The sequence below is a fragment of the Gasterosteus aculeatus genome, chromosome 13 (genome assembly GCF_964276395.1).
Source record: "Gasterosteus aculeatus chromosome 13, fGasAcu3.hap1.1, whole genome shotgun sequence".
Taxonomy (NCBI): domain Eukaryota; kingdom Metazoa; phylum Chordata; class Actinopteri; order Perciformes; family Gasterosteidae; genus Gasterosteus; species Gasterosteus aculeatus.
Genome location: NC_135701.1, coordinates 3,136,176 through 3,157,203, shown reverse-complemented (window position 1 = coordinate 3,157,203; position 21,028 = coordinate 3,136,176). Strand labels below are relative to the sequence as shown.

Below are 21,028 nucleotides of genomic sequence, written 5' to 3'. Positions count from 1 at the left end.
AGTTGCCACGATTTCACAAGGCAGTTGCCACGAAGTCGAGACACGTGCCACAACTTCAAGGCAGTTGCCACGATTTCACGAGGCAGTTGCCACGATTTCACGAGGCAGTTGCCACGATTTCACGAGGCAGTTGCCACGATTTCACGAGGCAGTTGCCACAAAGTCGAGACAGTTGCCACGACTTCAAGGCAGTTGCCACGATTTCACGAGGCAGTTGCCACGACTTCGAGGCAGTTGCCACGATTTCACGAGGAAGTTGCCACGACTTCGAGGCAGTTGCCATGACTTCGAGGCAGTTGCCACAAAGTCGAGACAGTTGCCACGACTTCAAGGCAGTTGCCACGATTTCTCGAGGCAGTTGCCACGACTTCGAGGCAGTTGCCACGATTTCACGAGGCAGTGACTTCGAGGCAGTTGCCACGATTTCACGAGGCAGTTGCCACGACTTCGAGGCAGTTGCCACGATTTCACGAGGCAGTTGCCACGATTTCACGAGGCAGTTGCCACGACTTCGAGGCAGTTGCCACGATTTCACGAGGCAGTTGCCACAAAGTCGAGACAGTTGCCACGACTTCAAGGCAGTTGCCACGATTTCACGAGGCAGTTGCCACGACTTCGAGGCAGTTGCCACGATTTCACGAGGCAGTTGCCACGATTTCACGAGGCAGTTGCCACGAGTTCGAGGCAGTTGCCACGATTTCACGAGGCAGTTGCCACGACTTCGAGGCAGTTGTGATAATCAAAAGTTATTTTCATGGGCTTAGTTGGGGGTTTGTTGTCTTGTCTTGATTTAAGAGTTAGGTAAGGGGGGAAGCAGGATCTGCCAAGCAGGCAGACACGAGTCCGACAGGATGGGGAGTCAGTTTATGTCCTGGCTGAGGAATGTAAGGTCTGCGGGTCAACTGGAAGATTTACCAGCCAAAGGGGGGTTAGAGACACACCAACACTATTCAACATACACACTCTGTTTACGATGTTTACGTTAAGTCAGGAGTCTGGACATTGGATGTGACCGGATCTTAGATGCGGGAGGTGGAAGGTCCTCCTCTACGCCAGTTTAGGGCCAATAGAAATATTTCCTTCTCTGTCTTTCAAGGGTTATAAAACATGATGTTCTTGCTGATGTAAGTTAGTTGTTCTTCCGGCCTGTGTGCTGCCTGAACTGCTCCTGCCTTTGCAAACGCAGCGCTGATACTTGACCTGTGATCTGACAAATAAATTTTCCAGAACGAGAGAAGTCATTCGGCTGAATTTTTGATAACCCCGACCAGGCTCCAAATCTTGAACACGTATTCTTACAGTTGCCACGATTTCACGAGGCAGTTGCCACAAAGTCGAGACAGTTGCCACGACTTCAAGGCAGTTGCCACGATTTCACGAGGCAGTTGCCACGACTTCGAGGCAGTTGCCACGATTTCACGAGGCAGTTGCCACGACTTCGAGGCAGTTGCCACGATTTCACGAGGCAGTTGCCACGATTTCACGAGGCAGTTGCCACGACTTCGAGGCAGTTGCCACGATTTCACGAGGCAGTTGCCACGACTTCGAGGCAGTTGCCACGATTTCACGAGGCAGTTTGGCATGGATCGGGGCGTCGGCTCGGGGGTCTTGGGCTTAGGTTGGGAGGCTGGGACGGGAATCTGCTGCGGCCCCGCGCTGGACGTTGTGCGCTGCGATCCAGCAGGGTCGGGATGTTGCTGCGGTGGCGGCGGCTCGGAACACCTCGACAGTCGGCGGTGGCGGCTCAGGGACACGGAACACCTCCGCAGTTGGCGGCGGCGGCTCGGGGACACGGAACACCTCCGCAGTTGGCGGCGGCGGCTCGGGGACACGGAACACCTCCGGGATGGGAGGGAGGGAACCCTGAGTCGGGGAGCGGGGGCCGGAGGCGTCGGAGTCATGAGTCTTGGCGCCCGGAGTCTCGGGGCCGGTACTGGCCGTGTCGGGGCCGGTACGGGCAGAGTCGGGGCCATGAGTCGTGGGGCCGGCACCGGGGTCGGGGGCTTGGAACGTGGGGCCGGTACTGGTCGGGTCGGGGGCATGGATCGTGGGGCCAGTACCGGGGTCGAGCCATGGATCGTGGGGCCGGTACCGGGGTCGGGGGCATGGTTCGTGGGGCCGGTACCGGGGTCGGGGGCATGGTTCGTGGCGCTGGCTCGGGGGTCGGGGGCATGGATCGTGGCGCTGGCTCGGGGGTCGGGGGCATGGATCATGGCGCTGGCTCGGGGGTCGGGGGCATGGATCGGGGCGTCGGCTCGGGGGTCGTGGGCTTAGGTTGGGAGGCTGGGACGGGAATCTGCTGCGGCCCCGCGCTGGACGTTGTGCGCTGCGATCCAGCAGGGTCGGGATGTTGCTGCGGTGGCGGCGGCTCGGAACACCTCGACAGTCGGCGGTGGCGGCTCAGGGACACGGAACACCTCCGCAGTTGGCGGCGGCGGCTCGGGGACACGGAACACCTCCGCAGTTGGCGGCGGCGGCTCGGGGACACGGAACACCTCCGGGATGGGAGGGAGGGAACCCTGAGTCGGGGAGAGGGGGCCGGAGGCGTCGGAGTCATGAGTCTTGGCGCCCGGAGTCTCGGGGCCGGTACTGGCCGAGTCGGGACCGGTACGGGCAGAGTCGGGGCCATGAGTCGTGGGGCCGGCACCGGGGTCGGGGGCTTGGAACGTGGGGCCGGTACTGGTCGGGTCGGGGGCATGGATCGTGGGGCCAGTACCGGGGTCGAGCCATGGATCGTGGGGCCGGTACCGGGGTCGGGGGCATGGTTCGTGGGGCCGGTACCGGGGTCGGGGGCATGGTTCGTGGCGCTGGCTCGGGGGTCGGGGGCATGGATCGTGGCGCTGGCTCGGGGGTCGGGGGCATGGATCATGGCGCTGGCTCGGGGGTCGGGGGCATGGATCGGGGCGTCGGCTCGGGGGTCGTGGGCTTAGGTTGGGAGGCCGGGACGGGAATCTGCTGCGGCCCAGCGCTGGACGTTGTGCGCTGCGACCCAGCAGGGTCGGGATGTTGCTGCGGCCCAGCGCTGGACATTCTGCTGTTTACTAGGGAGACAAACATGTATTTCTTAAAAAGTATTTTATTAAAGAATTACTAGATTAATCTATATGGTGTTTTTTCACGTCCATTGTTTTTACTGTGCATGAATGCAATGCATAAATCAAGTTCTGTTCTTTTGTGAATGCGCTGAATGATATCTGCCATCAAGTGTTGCGTTTGAGCAGATAAGTCCGTAAAAATTAACAGTTTTGTTTTAAGCCTAGTACTCTTGACAAAAATATGTAATATTCCTGGTAGGTGAAATAAAATAATCTCTGCTTTGTTTTTTAATGCAGAAATAAATGTGCTCAAAATCATCTCTGTAATTGTGTCTTGGTTTTGTACTGCAACGATTTGAACCTTTCTTACCACTGCTTTCTCTGTCACTTCCTGACGTGTCTTTAGCACTGAGAAAAAAAATTAGGTCTTTGAATGAACTGTAATTTAACTATTATATACCTATACTACAATTATATATATATATATATGTATATATATATATATAATATATATAATATATATATATAATCTCCAAATAGCTTTCAGCACTTTTCAATAGTTTCAACGTTACAATGCATCAATATTTACAATTTGCATTCATTCGGGGCGCTGCCGGAAAGTGGTTATCGTAACCAAGGCAACGAGTGGTCTTAGCCCATATTAGCTGAGCTAAACTTAAACGGGAAGCTATTGCATCACTTATCGGCGTTTTATGACTAAACCAATTGCAACCAACAACACTCGTACTCTTAAGGACAGAGTACAGGATAGTACAGGATAGTATTGTCACATTTTGTCAAAATATGAAAAGAAAACTGCAACAGTCGAGGCATCATTGCCGCAAAGTCGAGGCAGCTGTTGTGAAGTTGTGGCCTCTGCCACGACTCGCCACGGCAACTCAACCCGCAGATAACAGTCGTACTTAAACTGTATTATACTGTCACATACATATGAATACTAAAATTAACGGAAACTGCCGCGGCACCTCTCCCTTAAACTCCCGGTACCTACATCAGCCGAGGCATATCTCCCTTAACCGCCGTGGCACCTCTCCCTTAAACTCCCGGTACGTCTATCAGCCGATGCACCGCTCCCTTTGGTCGTTGCATGCCTCTGTTAGGTCGTGGCAAGACTCCTTTAACTCGAGGTATCGCTAAAGGTACCTCTCTCGCCCGATGAACCGGCCCCTGAATTCGTGGTACCTTTTTAACATCCACCTTCCTGCAAAATCCTTCACAAGACAACTTTTGGTCAATTGCAGGTTAGAACTATCAATAGTTGCATGATCATTTCACTTCAGACTGATCAGTACACATCCCGAAGGTGTCACACAGCGAAAACCAGGATATTCTGATGTGCTATTCCAAAATTAAAGCCTCTCAAAATACCATACATGAGCAAAAATATCAATCACAAGACTACATCTGGTCAATTTCAGATTAGATTTAAAAGGAAAAAATCAATACTTTACACAGTATTTCCACTTCAGGCAGAGAGTACACATCCCCAAGGTGTCACTCGGTGATAACCAGGACATTCTGATGTACTATTCCAAAATGAAAGCATCTCAAAATACCATACATTAAATTCTCCATCACACGACTACTTTTGGTCAATTTCAGGTTAGAATTAAAAGGAAATTATTAATAGTTACATGATCAATTGACTTCAGACGGATAGTACACATCCCCAAGGTGTCACCCAGGGATAACCAGGATATTATGATGTACTATTTCAAAATGAAAGCCTCTCGAAATACCATACATGAGCCAAAATATCAATCACAAGAATACATCTGGTCAGTTTCGGATTACATTGGAAAAGGAAACTATCAATAGTTACATGATCATTTCACTTCAGACGGATAGTACACATCCCCAAGGTGTTACTCGGCAATAACCAGGACATTATGATGTACTATTTCTAAATTAAAGCCCCTCTAAATACCACCTTCGTTTTTTACTGGATACTAGAAAATGTGACTTCCGGTTACCAGTAGGTGGCGCTATGACTCGGTTTAGTTGTTCTTGGCGAAGGATCAACTTTGCCGATGCACCCTCTCACCACCGATTATCGGATTCTTATAATATTCACAGTGAAGCATTATCAAGGTCTTACCTTTCTGCTAGGAAATGTTGAGAGGGATCAGATTAACCTTTGAGGAGCATAACCTGTGAGGAGTTGGGTGTAAAATAAAAAAACATTAAACTTCCTGTTTTCCCCAGGTGGCGCTATGACTAAGGTTAAAAATGATCATATGGATGTCTACAGGGTGAAAAGTTCATGCTATATGAGAAATATGGACGAGGTCGAGTTAAAACAACTTCAATTTTCATGGTGAATGGTGTTTTTTTTAAAAATGCTCCCTACACACATAGTTTGGAATTTCTTCCGGCAAAATGAGAGATATCAAAACGATATTTCTAGGGCGGAGGTACATTGACCCAATAATGATCCACGGTAAAGTTCATGACAATTGGAAATTTTTTGGAGAAATGGCCAAAAAGGTGTTTTTCACAATATTAAAAATGGCGGAAAATCTAGTTAGGCGCATTTGCATACCATGATTGAGTTTTATGTAGAGCATGTCCAAGAGCACATGAGTGCCAAATTTCAAGTCAATCGGGGGGACTGGCCTAGTGGGGTACTTTTTAAATTTCTAGGGGGCGCTATAGAGACATTTCTTTATACCCAAATGAGAGACCCCAAAATTATGAAATTTTTGAACATTCCAGATATGCATGCCAAATTTAACAATTTTTTGAAGATGATAAAGCCCCCAAAAAGTCCCTTACTTTGTGAGAATAATAATAATAATTCTATGAAATACTACAGGTTCCTCTCTGACTAGTCGTAGCGAGAACCCTAATAAATAATAATACATACTGCACTTGCGCACATACTGTGGGTTATATGGTAGTTGATGTTATGCCTGTAAAGGGAGACACTTTGAGCCATTAATCCGTGTGATCTGGGCCCTGTTCCTTGTATGTGGTTCAACTAAATCGATCAAATGTCCGATTATCCAGCTCAAATTTCCCAGATGATTGACATCAGGCTATCTGTGTTACTCACTCCTTAGTGGATTCCGACTTCCATGGCCACTTTCCAGCTGTCTATATCAACTGACAACTTTTCTGGGGTTTGATGATTGTTGGCATCAGACGTTCCATTCTTTTCGCAGCGCAAGTTCTGCTCATCAAAAGTGGCCAACCAGGTGGCTTGCATTCTACGACCGGCCACTCTCAAAGAGCCTGTAGCAGCATCGACAAAATGATCAAACTGGGACGGACTGAAGTTCTCACAGGAGTCTTCTAAAATCTTGTGACAGGACACTGAACTTCAGAGCAAAAGGAATGGCTTCTTTAAATGAGGCTACAGCAGTATCTTAGCATTTAAAACTTATAAGCATTGAGTGTAGAGAAACCCTTGGCAAGAGGAGGAGATTCCGGTAGGAGAAATTCAAAGGTTATCAGACAAATATATGAAGTAAGTACTCAATCTGTCAAAGAGAATAAGAAGTGTTGACGTGCACAAAGACGATAGAAGACTAAACAAATCTTTGTTGAAACAACGAAGGGTTTTGAGAAACGTACGTTTCATACATTTTGGCCGAGCCAGGGTCTCCGAGACCACTTGTTTTATGGTCTGGCCAGGGTTCACAAACACAACCACTGGTACATCTTGCTCTCAGACTAGGGGGTACAACAACAACAACTTGTAATTCTCAACCGACTCCAGTGGTTTACAATTCAACACTGTAATTTAAAGAATTACACTTTGTAAAATAAAGTCCTAGGGTAATGTCCTGATCCTGAATTGATTTGAACCATGTCTCATTTCAAGAGGTCACAGAAGTATGTTACTTAATGCCATCTTTATACCAATACTCTAGCGATGGGACTATTAGGACTTTAGAAGATCACAGCAAAGTATTGTGGCCTTTACCTAATCACTTTACAGGCTAGCGAGCAAGTGAACCACATCAATCCGTGTTAGAAGTTGGATTCCAACGCACACGTCCATTGGAGACTGCGACCTGAACGCAGCGCCTTAGACTGCTTGGCCTTCCTGACTGGAAACCTCTGTAAGTAGTGAAAATTACAAAAAGTATCTGGATTCCGTACACTGCATATGTCATTGCTTTACCCTTTGTTAGTATATTCTTACATAGAATATTGTCTAGACGCCGCATTGCAGCATCTTACCTTGAAGCAGTGCAGCTACCATTCATGCAAGTGCACGCCTCTAGCATGTTACTTTGTAACATTAATGCCATCTTTATACCAATACTCTAGCGATGGGACTATTAGGACTTTAGAAGATCACAGCAAAGTATTGTGGCCTTTACCTAATCACTTTACAGGCTAGCGAGCAAGTGAACCACATCAATCCGTGTTAGAAGTTGGATTCCAACGCACACGTCCATTGGAGACTGCGACCTGAACGCAGCGCCTTAGACTGCTTGGCCTTCCTGACTGGAAACCTCTGTAAGTAGTGAAAATTATAAAAGTATCTTGATTTCGTACACTGCATACGTCATTGCTTTACCCTTTGTTATTATATGCTTACATAGAATATTGTGTCTAGACGCCGCATTGCAGCATCTTACCTTAAAGCAGTGCAGCTACCATTCATTTAATTGGTAACATTAATGCCATCTTTATACCTATACTCTAGCGACGGGACTATTGATACTTTACAAAATCACAGCACAGCATTGTTGCCTTTACCTAATCTCAATACAGGCAACCGAGCAAGTGAACCAAATCTATCCTGTCAGAAGTGGGATTCGAACCCACGCCTCCAATGGAGACTGCGACCTGAACGCAACGCCTTAGACCGCTCGGCCATCCTGACTTGAAGATGCCGTAAGTAGTGAAAATTATAAAAGTATCTTGATTTCGTACACTGCATATGTCATTGCTTTACCCTTTGTTATTATATGCTTACATAGAATATTGTGTCTAGACGCCGCATTGCAGCATCTTACCTTGAAGCAGTGCAGCTAGCATTCATGTAAGTGAAAGCCTCTAGCATGTTACTTTGTAACATTAATGCCATCTTTATACCAATACTCTAGCGATGGGACTATTAGGACTTTAGAAAATCACAGCAAAGTATTGTGGCCTTTACCTAATCACTTTACAGGCTAGCGAGCAAGTGAACCACATCAATCCGTGTTAGAAGTTGGATTCCAACGCACACGTCCATTGGAGACTGCGACCTGAACGCAGCGCCTTAGACTGCTTGGCCTTCCTGACTGGAAACCTCTGTAAGTAGTGAAAATTATAAAAGTATCTTGATTTCGTACACTGCATATGTCATTGCTTTACCCTTTGTTATTATATGCTTACATAGAATATTGTGTCTAGACGCCGCATTGCAGCATCTTACCTTGAAGCAGTGCAGCTAGCATTCATGTAAGTGAAAGCCTCTAGCATGTTACTTTGTAACTTTAATGCCATCTTTATACCAATACTCTAGCGATGGGACTATTAGGACTTTAGAAGATCACAGCAAAGTATTGTGGCCTTTACCTAATCACTTTAAAGGCTAGCGAGCAAGTGAACCACATCAATCTGTGTTAGAAGTTGGATTCCAACGCACACGTCCATTGGAGACTGCGACCTGAACGCAGCGCCTTAGACTGCTTGGCCTTCCTGACTGGAAACCTCTGTAAGTAGTGAAAATTATAAAAGTATCTTGATTTCGTACACTGCATATGTCATTGCTTTACCCTTTGTTATTATATGCTTACATAGAATATTGTGTCTAGACGCCGCATTGCAGCATCTTACCTTGAAGCAGTGCAGCTAGCATTCATGTAAGTGAAAGCCTCTAGCATGTTACTTTGTAACATTAATGCCATCTTTATACCAATACTCTAGCGATGGGACTATTAGGACTTTAGAAAATCACAGCAAAGTATTGTGGCCTTTACCTAATCACTTTACAGGCTAGCGAGCAAGTGAACCACATCAATCCGTGTTAGAAGTTGGATTCCAACGCACACGTCCATTGGAGACTGCGACCTGAACGCAGCGCCTTAGACTGCTTGGCCTTCCTGACTGGAAACCTCTGTAAGTAGTGAAAATTATAAAAGTATCTTGATTTCGTACACTGCATATGTCATTGCTTTACCCTTTGTTATTATATGCTTACATAGAATATTGTGTCTAGACGCCGCATTGCAGCATCTTACCTTGAAGCAGTGCAGCTAGCATTCATGTAAGTGAAAGCCTCTAGCATGTTACTTTGTAACTTTAATGCCATCTTTATACCAATACTCTAGCGATGGGACTATTAGGACTTTAGAAGATCACAGCAAAGTATTGTGGCCTTTACCTAATCACTTTAAAGGCTAGCGAGCAAGTGAACCACATCAATCTGTGTTAGAAGTTGGATTCCAACGCACACGTCCATTGGAGACTGCGACCTGAACGCAGCGCCTTAGACTGCTTGGCCTTCCTGACTGGAAACCTCTGTAAGTAGTGAAAATTATAAAAGTATCTTGATTTCGTACACTGCATATGTCATTGCTTTACCCTTTGTTATTATATGCTTACATAGAATATTGTGTCTAGACGCCGCATTGCAGCATCTTACCTTGAAGCAGTGCAGCTAGCATTCATGTAAGTGAAAGCCTCTAGCATGTTACTTTGTAACATTAATGCCATCTTTATACCAATACTCTAGCGATGGGACTATTAGGACTTTAGAAAATCACAGCAAAGTATTGTGGCCTTTACCTAATCACTTTACAGGCTAGCGAGCAAGTGAACCACATCAATCCGTGTTAGAAGTTGGATTCCAACGCACACGTCCATTGGAGACTGCGACCTGAACGCAGCGCCTTAGACTGCTTGGCCTTCCTGACTGGAAACCTCTGTAAGTAGTGAAAATTACAAAAAGTATCTGGATTTCGTACACTGCATATGTCATTGCTTTACCCTTTGTTAGTATATTCTTACATAGAATATTGTGTCTAGACGCCGCATTGCAGCATCTTACCTTGAAGCAGTGCAGCTACCATTCATGCAAGTGCACGCCTCTAGCATGTTACTTTGTAACATTAATGCCATCTTTATACCAATACTCTAGCGATGGGACTATTAGGACTTTAGAAGATCACAGCAAAGTATTGTGGCCTTTACCTAATCACTTTACAGGCTAGCGAGCAAGTGAACCACATCAATCCGTGTTAGAAGTTGGATTCCAACGCACACGTCCATTGGAGACTGCGACCTGAACGCAGCGCCTTAGACTGCTTGGCCTTCCTGACTGGAAACCTCTGTAAGTAGTGAAAATTATAAAAGTATCTTGATTTCGTACACTGCATATGTCATTGCTTTACCCTTTGTTATTATATGCTTACATAGAATATTGTGTCTAGACGCCGCATTGCAGCATCTTACCTTAAAGCAGTGCAGCTACCATTCATTTAATTGGTAACATTAATGCCATCTTTATACCTATACTCTAGCGACGGGACTATTGATACTTTACAAAATCACAGCACAGCATTGTTGCCTTTACCTAATCTCAATACAGGCAGCCGAGCAAGTGAACCAAATCTATCCTGTCAGAAGTGGGATTCGAAACCACGCCTCCAATGGAGACTGCGACCTGAACGCAGCGCCTTAGACCGCTCGGCCATCCTGACTTGAAAATATCGTAAGTAGTGAAAAATACAAAAAGTATCTGGATTTCGTACACTGCATATGTCATTGCTTTACCCTTTGTTAGTATATTCTTACATAGAATATTGTGTCTAGACGCCGCATTGCAGCATCTTACCTTGAAGCAGTGCAGCTACCATTCATGCAAGTGAAAGCCTCTAGCATGTTACTTTGTAACTTTAATGCCATCTTTATACCAATACTCTAGCGATGGGACTATTAGGACTTTAGAAGATCACAGCAAAGTATTGTGGCCTTTACCTAATCACTTTAAAGGCTAGCGAGCAAGTGAACCACATCAATCTGTGTTAGAAGTTGGATTCCAACGCACACGTCCATTGGAGACTGCGACCTGAACGCAGCGCCTTAGACTGCTTGGCCTTCCTGACTGGAAACCTCTGTAAGTAGTGAAAATTATAAAAGTATCTTGATTTCGTACACTGCATATGTCATTGCTTTACCCTTTGTTATTATATGCTTACATAGAATATTGTGTCTAGACGCCGCATTGCAGCATCTTACCTTGAAGCAGTGCAGCTAGCATTCATGTAAGTGAAAGCCTCTAGCATGTTACTTTGTAACTTTAATGCCATCTTTATACCAATACTCTAGCGATGGGACTATTAGGACTTTAGAAGATCACAGCAAAGTATTGTGGCCTTTACCTAATCACTTTAAAGGCTAGCGAGCAAGTGAACCACATCAATCTGTGTTAGAAGTTGGATTCCAACGCACACGTCCATTGGAGACTGCGACCTGAACGCAGCGCCTTAGACTGCTTGGCCTTCCTGACTGGAAACCTCTGTAAGTAGTGAAAATTATAAAAGTATCTTGATTTCGTACACTGCATATGTCATTGCTTTACCCTTTGTTATTATATGCTTACATAGAATATTGTGTCTAGACGCCGCATTGCAGCATCTTACCTTGAAGCAGTGCAGCTAGCATTCATGTAAGTGAAAGCCTCTAGCATGTTACTTTGTAACATTAATGCCATCTTTATACCAATACTCTAGCGATGGGACTATTAGGACTTTAGAAAATCACAGCAAAGTATTGTGGCCTTTACCTAATCACTTTACAGGCTAGCGAGCAAGTGAACCACATCAATCCGTGTTAGAAGTTGGATTCCAACGCACACGTCCATTGGAGACTGCGACCTGAACGCAGCGCCTTAGACTGCTTGGCCTTCCTGACTGGAAACCTCTGTAAGTAGTGAAAATTACAAAAAGTATCTGGATTTCGTACACTGCATATGTCATTGCTTTACCCTTTGTTAGTATATTCTTACATAGAATATTGTGTCTAGACGCCGCATTGCAGCATCTTACCTTGAAGCAGTGCAGCTACCATTCATGCAAGTGCACGCCTCTAGCATGTTACTTTGTAACATTAATGCCATCTTTATACCAATACTCTAGCGATGGGACTATTAGGACTTTAGAAGATCACAGCAAAGTATTGTGGCCTTTACCTAATCACTTTACAGGCTAGCGAGCAAGTGAACCACATCAATCCGTGTTAGAAGTTGGATTCCAACGCACACGTCCATTGGAGACTGCGACCTGAACGCAGCGCCTTAGACTGCTTGGCCTTCCTGACTGGAAACCTCTGTAAGTAGTGAAAATTATAAAAGTATCTTGATTTCGTACACTGCATATGTCATTGCTTTACCCTTTGTTATTATATGCTTACATAGAATATTGTGTCTAGACGCCGCATTGCAGCATCTTACCTTAAAGCAGTGCAGCTACCATTCATTTAATTGGTAACATTAATGCCATCTTTATACCTATACTCTAGCGACGGGACTATTGATACTTTACAAAATCACAGCACAGCATTGTTGCCTTTACCTAATCTCAATACAGGCAGCCGAGCAAGTGAACCAAATCTATCCTGTCAGAAGTGGGATTCGAAACCACGCCTCCAATGGAGACTGCGACCTGAACGCAGCGCCTTAGACCGCTCGGCCATCCTGACTTGAAAATATCGTAAGTAGTGAAAAATACAAAAAGTATCTGGATTTCGTACACTGCATATGTCATTGCTTTACCCTTTGTTAGTATATTCTTACATAGAATATTGTGTCTAGACGCCGCATTGCAGCATCTTACCTTGAAGCAGTGCAGCTACCATTCATGCAAGTGAAAGCCTCTAGCATGTTACTTTGTAACTTTAATGCCATCTTTATACCAATACTCTAGCGATGGGACTATTAGGACTTTAGAAAATCACAGGAAAGTATTGTGGCCTTTACCTCATCTCAATACAGGCAACCGAGCAAGTGAACCAAATCTATCCTGTCAGAAGTGGGATTCGAACCCACGCCTCGAATGGAGACTGCGACCTGAACGCAGCGCCTTAGACCGCTCGGCCATCCTGACTTGAAAATATCGTAAGTAGTGAAAAATACAAAAAGTATCTGGATTTCGTACACTGCATATGTCATTGCTTTACCCTTTGTTAGTATATTCTTACATAGAATATTGTGTCTAGACGCCGCATTGCAGCATCTTACCTTGAAGCAGTGCAGCTACCATTCATGCAAGTGAAAGCCTCTAGCATGTTACTTTGTAACTTTAATGCCATCTTTATACCAATACTCTAGCGATGGGACTATTAGGACTTTAGAAAATCACAGGAAAGTATTGTGGCCTTTACCTCATCTCAATACAGGCAACCGAGCAAGTGAACCAAATCTATCCTGTCAGAAGTGGGATTCGAACCCACGCCTCGAATGGAGACTGCGACCTGAACGCAGCGCCTTAGACCGCTCGGCCATCCTGACTTGAAAATGCTGTAAGTAGTGAAAATTACAAAAAGTATCTGGATTTCGTACACTGCATATGTCATTGCTTTACCCTTTGTTAGTATATTCTTACATAGAATATTGTGTCTAGACGCCGCATTGCAGCATCTTACCTTGAAGCAGTGCAGCTACCATTCATGTAAGTTAAAGCCTCTAGCATGTTACTTTGTAACATTAATGCCATCTTTATACCAATACTCTAGCGATGGGACTATTAGGACTTTAGAAAATCACAGCAAAGTATTGTGGCCTTTACCTCATCACTTTACAGGCTAGCGAGCAAGTGAACCACATCAATCCGTGTTAGAAGTTGGATTCCAACGCACACGTCCATTGGAGACTGCGACCTAAACGCAGCGCCTTAGACTGCTTGGCCTTCCTGACTGGAAAATGCCGTAAGTAGTGAAAATTATAAAAGTATCTTGATTTCGTACACTGCATATGTCATTGCTTTACCCTTTGTTATTATATGCTTACATAGAATATTGTGTCTAGACGCCGCATTGCAGCATCTTACCTTGAAGCAGTGCAGCTAGCATTCATGTAAGTGAAAGCCTCTAGCATGTTACTTTGTAACATTAATGCCATCTTTATACCAATACTCTAGCGATGGGACTATTAGGACTTTAGAAAATCACAGCAAAGTATTGTGGCCTTTACCTAATCACTTTACAGGCTAGCGAGCAAGTGAACCACATCAATCCGTGTTAGAAGTTGGATTCCAACGCACACGTCCATTGGAGACTGCGACCTGAACGCAGCGCCTTAGACTGCTTGGCCTTCCTGACTGGAAAATGCCGTAAGTAGTGAAAATTATAAAAGTATCTTGATTTCGTACACTGCATATGTCATTGCTTTACCCTTTGTTATTATATGCTTACATAGAATATTGTGTCTAGACGCCGCATTGCAGCATCTTACCTTGAAGCAGTGCAGCTAGCATTCATGTAAGTGAAAGCCTCTAGCATGTTACTTTGTAACTTTAATGCCATCTTTATACCAATACTCTAGCGATGGGACTATTAGGACTTTAGAAGATCACAGCAAAGTATTGTGGCCTTTACCTAATCACTTTAAAGGCTAGCGAGCAAGTGAACCACATCAATCTGTGTTAGAAGTTGGATTCCAACGCACACGTCCATTGGAGACTGCGACCTGAACGCAGCGCCTTAGACTGCTTGGCCTTCCTGACTGGAAACCTCTGTAAGTAGTGAAAATTACAAAAAGTATCTGGATTTCGTACACTGCATATGTCATTGCTTTACCCTTTGTTAGTATATTCTTACATAGAATATTGTCTAGACGCCGCATTGCAGCATCTTACCTTGAAGCAGTGCAGCTACCATTCATGCAAGTGCACGCCTCTAGCATGTTACTTTGTAACATTAATGCCATCTTTATACCAATACTCTAGCGATGGGACTATTAGGACTTTAGAAGATCACAGCAAAGTATTGTGGCCTTTACCTAATCACTTTACAGGCTAGCGAGCAAGTGAACCACATCAATCCGTGTTAGAAGTTGGATTCCAACGCACACGTCCATTGGAGACTGCGACCTGAACGCAGCGCCTTAGACTGCTTGGCCTTCCTGACTGGAAACCTCTGTAAGTAGTGAAAATTACAAAAAGTATCTGGATTTTGTACACTGCATATGTCATTGCTTTACCCTTTGTTAGTATATTCTTACATAGAATATTGTCTAGACGCCGCATTGCAGCATCTTACCTTGAAGCAGTGCAGCTACCATTCATGCAAGTGCACGCCTCTAGCATGTTACTTTGTAACATTAATGCCATCTTTATACCAATACTCTAGCAATGGGACTATTAGGACTTTAGAAGATCACAGCAAAGTATTGTGGCCTTTACCTAATCTCAATACAGGCAACCGAGCAAGTGAACCAAATCTATCCTGTCAGAAGTGCGATTCGAACCCACGCCTCCAATGGAGACTGCGACCTGAACGCAACGCCTTAGACCGCTCGGCCATCCTGACTTGAAGATGCCGTAAGTAGTGAAAATTATAAAAGTATCTTGATTTCGTACACTGCATATGTCATTGCTTTACCCTTTGTTATTATATGCTTACATAGAATATTGTGTCTAGACGCCGCATTGCAGCATCTTACCTTGAAGCAGTGCAGCTAGCATTCATGTAAGTGAAAGCCTCTAGCATGTTACTTTGTAACATTAATGCCATCTTTATACCAATACTCTAGCGATGGGACTATTAGGACTTTAGAAAATCACAGCAAAGTATTGTGGCCTTTACCTAATCACTTTACAGGCTAGCGAGCAAGTGAACCACATCAATCCGTGTTAGAAGTTGGATTCCAACGCACACGTCCATTGGAGACTGCGACCTGAACGCAGCGCCTTAGACTGCTAGGCCTTCCTGACTGGAAACCTCTGTAAGTAGTGAAAATTACAAAAAGTATCTGGATTTCGTACACTGCATATGTCATTGCTTTACCCTTTGTTAGTATATTCTTACATAGAATATTGTCTAGACGCCGCATTGCAGCATCTTACCTTGAAGCAGTGCAGCTACCATTCATGCAAGTGCACGCCTCTAGCATGTTACTTTGTAACATTAATGCCATCTTTATACCAATACTCTAGCGATGGGACTATTAGGACTTTAGAAGATCACAGCAAAGTATTGTGGCCTTTACCTAATCACTTTACAGGCTAGCGAGCAAGTGAACCACATCAATCCGTGTTAGAAGTTGGATTCCAACGCACACGTCCATTGGAGACTGCGACCTGAACGCAGCGCCTTAGACTGCTTGGCCTTCCTGACTGGAAACCTCTGTAAGTAGTGAAAATTACAAAAAGTATCTGGATTTTGTACACTGCATATGTCATTGCTTTACCCTTTGTTAGTATATTCTTACATAGAATATTGTCTAGACGCCGCATTGCAGCATCTTACCTTGAAGCAGTGCAGCTACCATTCATGCAAGTGCACGCCTCTAGCATGTTACTTTGTAACATTAATGCCATCTTTATACCAATACTCTAGCAATGGGACTATTAGGACTTTAGAAGATCACAGCAAAGTATTGTGGCCTTTACCTAATCTCAATACAGGCAACCGAGCAAGTGAACCAAATCTATCCTGTCAGAAGTGCGATTCGAACCCACGCCTCCAATGGAGACTGCGACCTGAACGCAACGCCTTAGACCGCTCGGCCATCCTGACTTGAAGATGCCGTAAGTAGTGAAAATTATAAAAGTATCTTGATTTCGTACACTGCATATGTCATTGCTTTACCCTTTGTTATTATATGCTTACATAGAATATTGTGTCTAGACGCCGCATTGCAGCATCTTACCTTGAAGCAGTGCAGCTAGCATTCATGTAAGTGAAAGCCTCTAGCATGTTACTTTGTAACATTAATGCCATCTTTATACCAATACTCTAGCGATGGGACTATTAGGACTTTAGAAAATCACAGCAAAGTATTGTGGCCTTTACCTAATCACTTTACAGGCTAGCGAGCAAGTGAACCACATCAATCCGTGTTAGAAGTTGGATTCCAACGCACACGTCCATTGGAGACTGCGACCTGAACGCAGCGCCTTAGACTGCTTGGCCTTCCTGACTGGAAACCTCTGTAAGTAGTGAAAATTACAAAAAGTATCTGGATTTCGTACACTGCATATGTCATTGCTTTACCCTTTGTTAGTATATTCTTACATAGAATATTGTCTAGACGCCGCATTGCAGCATCTTACCTTGAAGCAGTGCAGCTACCATTCATGCAAGTGCACGCCTCTAGCATGTTACTTTGTAACATTAATGCCATCTTTATACCAATACTCTAGCGATGGGACTATTAGGACTTTAGAAGATCACAGCAAAGTATTGTGGCCTTTACCTAATCACTTTACAGGCTAGCGAGCAAGTGAACCACATCAATCCGTGTTAGAAGTTGGATTCCAACGCACACGTCCATTGGAGACTGCGACCTGAACGCAGCGCCTTAGACTGCTTGGCCTTCCTGACTGGAAACCTCTGTAAGTAGTGAAAATTATAAAAGTATCTTGATTTCGTACACTGCATATGTCATTGCTTTACCCTTTGTTATTATATGCTTACATAGAATATTGTGTCTAGACGCCGCATTGCAGCATCTTACCTTAAAGCAGTGCAGCTACCATTCATTTAATTGGTAACATTAATGCCATCTTTATACCTATACTCTAGCGACGGGACTATTGATACTTTACAAAATCACAGCACAGCATTGTTGCCTTTACCTAATCTCAATACAGGCAGCCGAGCAAGTGAACCAAATCTATCCTGTCAGAAGTGGGATTCGAAACCACGTCTCCAATGGAGACTGCGACCTGAACGCAGCGCCTTAGACCGCTCGGCCATCCTGACTTGAAAATGCTGTAAGTAGTGAAAAATACAAAAAGTATCTGGATTTCGTACACTGCATATGTCATTGCTTTACCCTTTGTTAGTATATTCTTACATAGAATATTGTGTCTAGACGCCGCATTGCAGCATCTTACCTTGAAGCAGTGCAGCTACCATTCATGCAAGTGAAAGCCTCTAGCATGTTACTTTGTAACTTTAATGCCATCTTTATACCAATACTCTAGCGATGGGACTATTAGGACTTTAGAAAATCACAGGAAAGTATTGTGGCCTTTACCTCATCTCATTACAGGCAACCGAGCAAGTGAACCAAATCTATCCTGTCAGAAGTGGGATTTGAACCCACGCCTCCAATGGAGACTGCGACCTGAACGCAACGCCTTAGACCGCTCGGCCATCCTGACTTGAAGATGCCGTAAGTAGTGAAAATTATAAAAGTATCTTGATTTCGTACACTGCATATGTCATTGCTTTACCCTTTGTTATTATATGCTTACATAGAATATTGTGTCTAGACGCCGCATTGCAGCATCTTACCTTGAAGCAGTGCAGCTAGCATTCATGTAAGTGAAAGCCTCTAGCATGTTACTTTGTAACATTAATGCCATCTTTATACCAATACTCTAGCGATGGGACTATTAGGACTTTAGAAAATCACAGCAAAGTATTGTGGCCTTTACCTAATCACTTTACAGGCTAGCGAGCAAGTGAACCACATCAATCCGTGTTAGAAGTTGGATTCCAACGCACACGTCCATTGGAGACTGCGACCTGAACGCAGCGCCTTAGACTGCTTGGCCTTCCTGACTGGAAACCTCTGTAAGTAGTGAAAATTATAAAAGTATCTTGATTTCGTACACTGCATATGTCATTGCTTTACCCTTTGTTATTATATGCTTACATAGAATATTGTGTCTAGACGCCGCATTGCAGCATCTTACCTTGAAGCAGTGCAGCTAGCATTCATGTAAGTGAAAGCCTCTAGCATGTTACTTTGTAACTTTAATGCCATCTTTATACCAATACTCTAGCGATGGGACTATTAGGACTTTAGAAGATCACAGCAAAGTATTGTGGCCTTTACCTAATCACTTTAAAGGCTAGCGAGCAAGTGAACCACATCAATCTGTGTTAGAAGTTGGATTCCAACGCACACGTCCATTGGAGACTGCGACCTGAACGCAGCGCCTTAGACTGCTTGGCCTTCCTGACTGGAAACCTCTGTAAGTAGTGAAAATTATAAAAGTATCTTGATTTCGTACACTGCATATGTCATTGCTTTACCCTTTGTTATTATATGCTTACATAGAATATTGTGTCTAGACGCCGCATTGCAGCATCTTACCTTGAAGCAGTGCAGCTAGCATTCATGTAAGTGAAAGCCTCTAGCATGTTACTTTGTAACATTAATGCCATCTTTATACCAATACTCTAGCGATGGGACTATTAGGACTTTAGAAAATCACAGCAAAGTATTGTGGCCTTTACCTAATCACTTTACAGGCTAGCGAGCAAGTGAACCACATCAATCCGTGTTAGAAGTTGGATTCCAACGCACACGTCCATTGGAGACTGCGACCTGAACGCAGCGCCTTAGACTGCTTGGCCTTCCTGACTGGAAACCTCTGTAAGTAGTGAAAATTATAAAAGTATCTTGATTTCGTACACTGCATATGTCATTGCTTTACCCTTTGTTATTATATGCTTACATAGAATATTGTGTCTAGACGCCGCATTGCAGCATCTTACCTTGAAGCAGTGCAGCTAGCATTCATGTAAGTGAAAGCCTCTAGCATGTTACTTTGTAACTTTAATGCCATCTTTATACCAATACTCTAGCGATGGGACTATTAGGACTTTAGAAGATCACAGCAAAGTATTGTGGCCTTTACCTAATCACTTTAAAGGCTAGCGAGCAAGTGAACCACATCAATCTGTGTTAGAAGTTGGATTCCAACGCACACGTCCATTGGAGACTGCGACCTGAACGCAGCGCCTTAGACTGCTTGGCCTTCCTGACTGGAAACCTCTGTAAGTAGTGAAAATTATAAAAGTATCTTGATTTCGTACACTGCATATGTCATTGCTTTACCCTTTGTTATTATATGCTTACATAGAATATTGTGTCTAGACGCCGCATTGCAGCATCTTACCTTGAAGCAGTGCAGCTAGCATTCATGTAAGTGAAAGCCTCTAGCATGTTACTTTGTAACATTAATGCCATCTTTATACCAATACTCTAGCGATGGGACTATTAGGACTTTAGAAAATCACAGCAAAGTATTGTGGCCTTTACCTAATCACTTTAAAGGCTAGCGAGCAAGTGAACCACATCAATCTGTGTTAGAAGTTGGATTCCAACGCACACGTCCATTGGAGACTGCGACCTGAACGCAGCGCCTTAGACTGCTTGGCCTTCCTGACTGGAAACCTCTGTAAGTAGTGAAAATTATAAAAGTATCTTGATTTCGTACACTGCATATGTCATTGCTTTACCCTTTGTTATTATATGCTTACATAGAATATTGTGTCTAGACGCCGCATTGCAGCATCTTACCTTAAAGCAGTGCAGCTACCATTCATTTAATTGGTAACATTAATGCCATCTTTATACCTATACTCTAGCGACGGGACTATTGATACTTTACAAAATCACAGCACAGCATTGTTGCCTTTACCTAATCTCAATACAGGCAGCCGAGCAAGTGAACCAAATCTATCCTGTCAGAAGTGGGATTCGAAACCACGCCTCCAATGGAGACTGCGACCTGAACGCAGCGCCTTAGACCGCTCGGCCATCCTGACTTGAAAATGATGTAAGTAGTGAAAAATACAAAAAGTATCTGGATTTCGTACACTGCATATGTCATTGCTTTACCCTTTGTTAGTATATTCTTACATAGAATATTGTGTCTAGACGCCGCATTGCAGCATCTTACCTTGAAGCAGTGCAGCTACCATTCATGCAAGTGAAAGCCTCTAGCATGTTACTTTGTAACTTTAATGCCATCTTTATACCAATACTCTAGCGATGGGACTATTAGGACTTTAGAAAATCACAGGAAAGTATTGTGGCCTTTACCTCATCTCAATACAGGCAACCG

At 44.1% G+C, this 21,028-nt stretch overlaps 10 non-coding genes across 10 annotated transcripts; all 10 read right to left on the bottom strand.

Moving 5' to 3' along the window:
* Positions 1–7,813: 7,813 nt before the first annotated feature.
* Positions 7,814–7,896, bottom strand: trnal-cag (transfer RNA leucine (anticodon CAG)). Its single transcript has one exon. It is a non-coding gene; the product is annotated as a tRNA-Leu (tRNA).
* Positions 7,897–10,619: 2,723 nt separating this feature from the next.
* Positions 10,620–10,702, bottom strand: trnal-cag (transfer RNA leucine (anticodon CAG)). Its single transcript has one exon. It is a non-coding gene; the product is annotated as a tRNA-Leu (tRNA).
* Positions 10,703–12,618: 1,916 nt separating this feature from the next.
* On the bottom strand, positions 12,619–12,701 carry trnal-cag (transfer RNA leucine (anticodon CAG)). The gene has a single exon. It is a non-coding gene; the product is annotated as a tRNA-Leu (tRNA).
* Positions 12,702–13,022: 321 nt separating this feature from the next.
* Positions 13,023–13,105, bottom strand: trnal-cag (transfer RNA leucine (anticodon CAG)). Its single transcript has one exon. It is a non-coding gene; the product is annotated as a tRNA-Leu (tRNA).
* A 321-nt stretch (positions 13,106–13,426) lies between these two features.
* Positions 13,427–13,509, bottom strand: trnal-cag (transfer RNA leucine (anticodon CAG)). Its single transcript has one exon. It is a non-coding gene; the product is annotated as a tRNA-Leu (tRNA).
* A 1,935-nt stretch (positions 13,510–15,444) lies between these two features.
* On the bottom strand, positions 15,445–15,527 carry trnal-cag (transfer RNA leucine (anticodon CAG)). The gene has a single exon. It is a non-coding gene; the product is annotated as a tRNA-Leu (tRNA).
* Positions 15,528–16,653: 1,126 nt separating this feature from the next.
* Positions 16,654–16,736, bottom strand: trnal-cag (transfer RNA leucine (anticodon CAG)). Its single transcript has one exon. It is a non-coding gene; the product is annotated as a tRNA-Leu (tRNA).
* A 1,105-nt stretch (positions 16,737–17,841) lies between these two features.
* trnal-cag (transfer RNA leucine (anticodon CAG)) lies at positions 17,842–17,924 on the bottom strand. Its single transcript has one exon. It is a non-coding gene; the product is annotated as a tRNA-Leu (tRNA).
* A 321-nt stretch (positions 17,925–18,245) lies between these two features.
* Positions 18,246–18,328, bottom strand: trnal-cag (transfer RNA leucine (anticodon CAG)). The gene has a single exon. It is a non-coding gene; the product is annotated as a tRNA-Leu (tRNA).
* A 2,318-nt stretch (positions 18,329–20,646) lies between these two features.
* Positions 20,647–20,729, bottom strand: trnal-cag (transfer RNA leucine (anticodon CAG)). Its single transcript has one exon. It is a non-coding gene; the product is annotated as a tRNA-Leu (tRNA).
* Between the last annotated feature and the right edge of the window lie 299 nt (positions 20,730–21,028).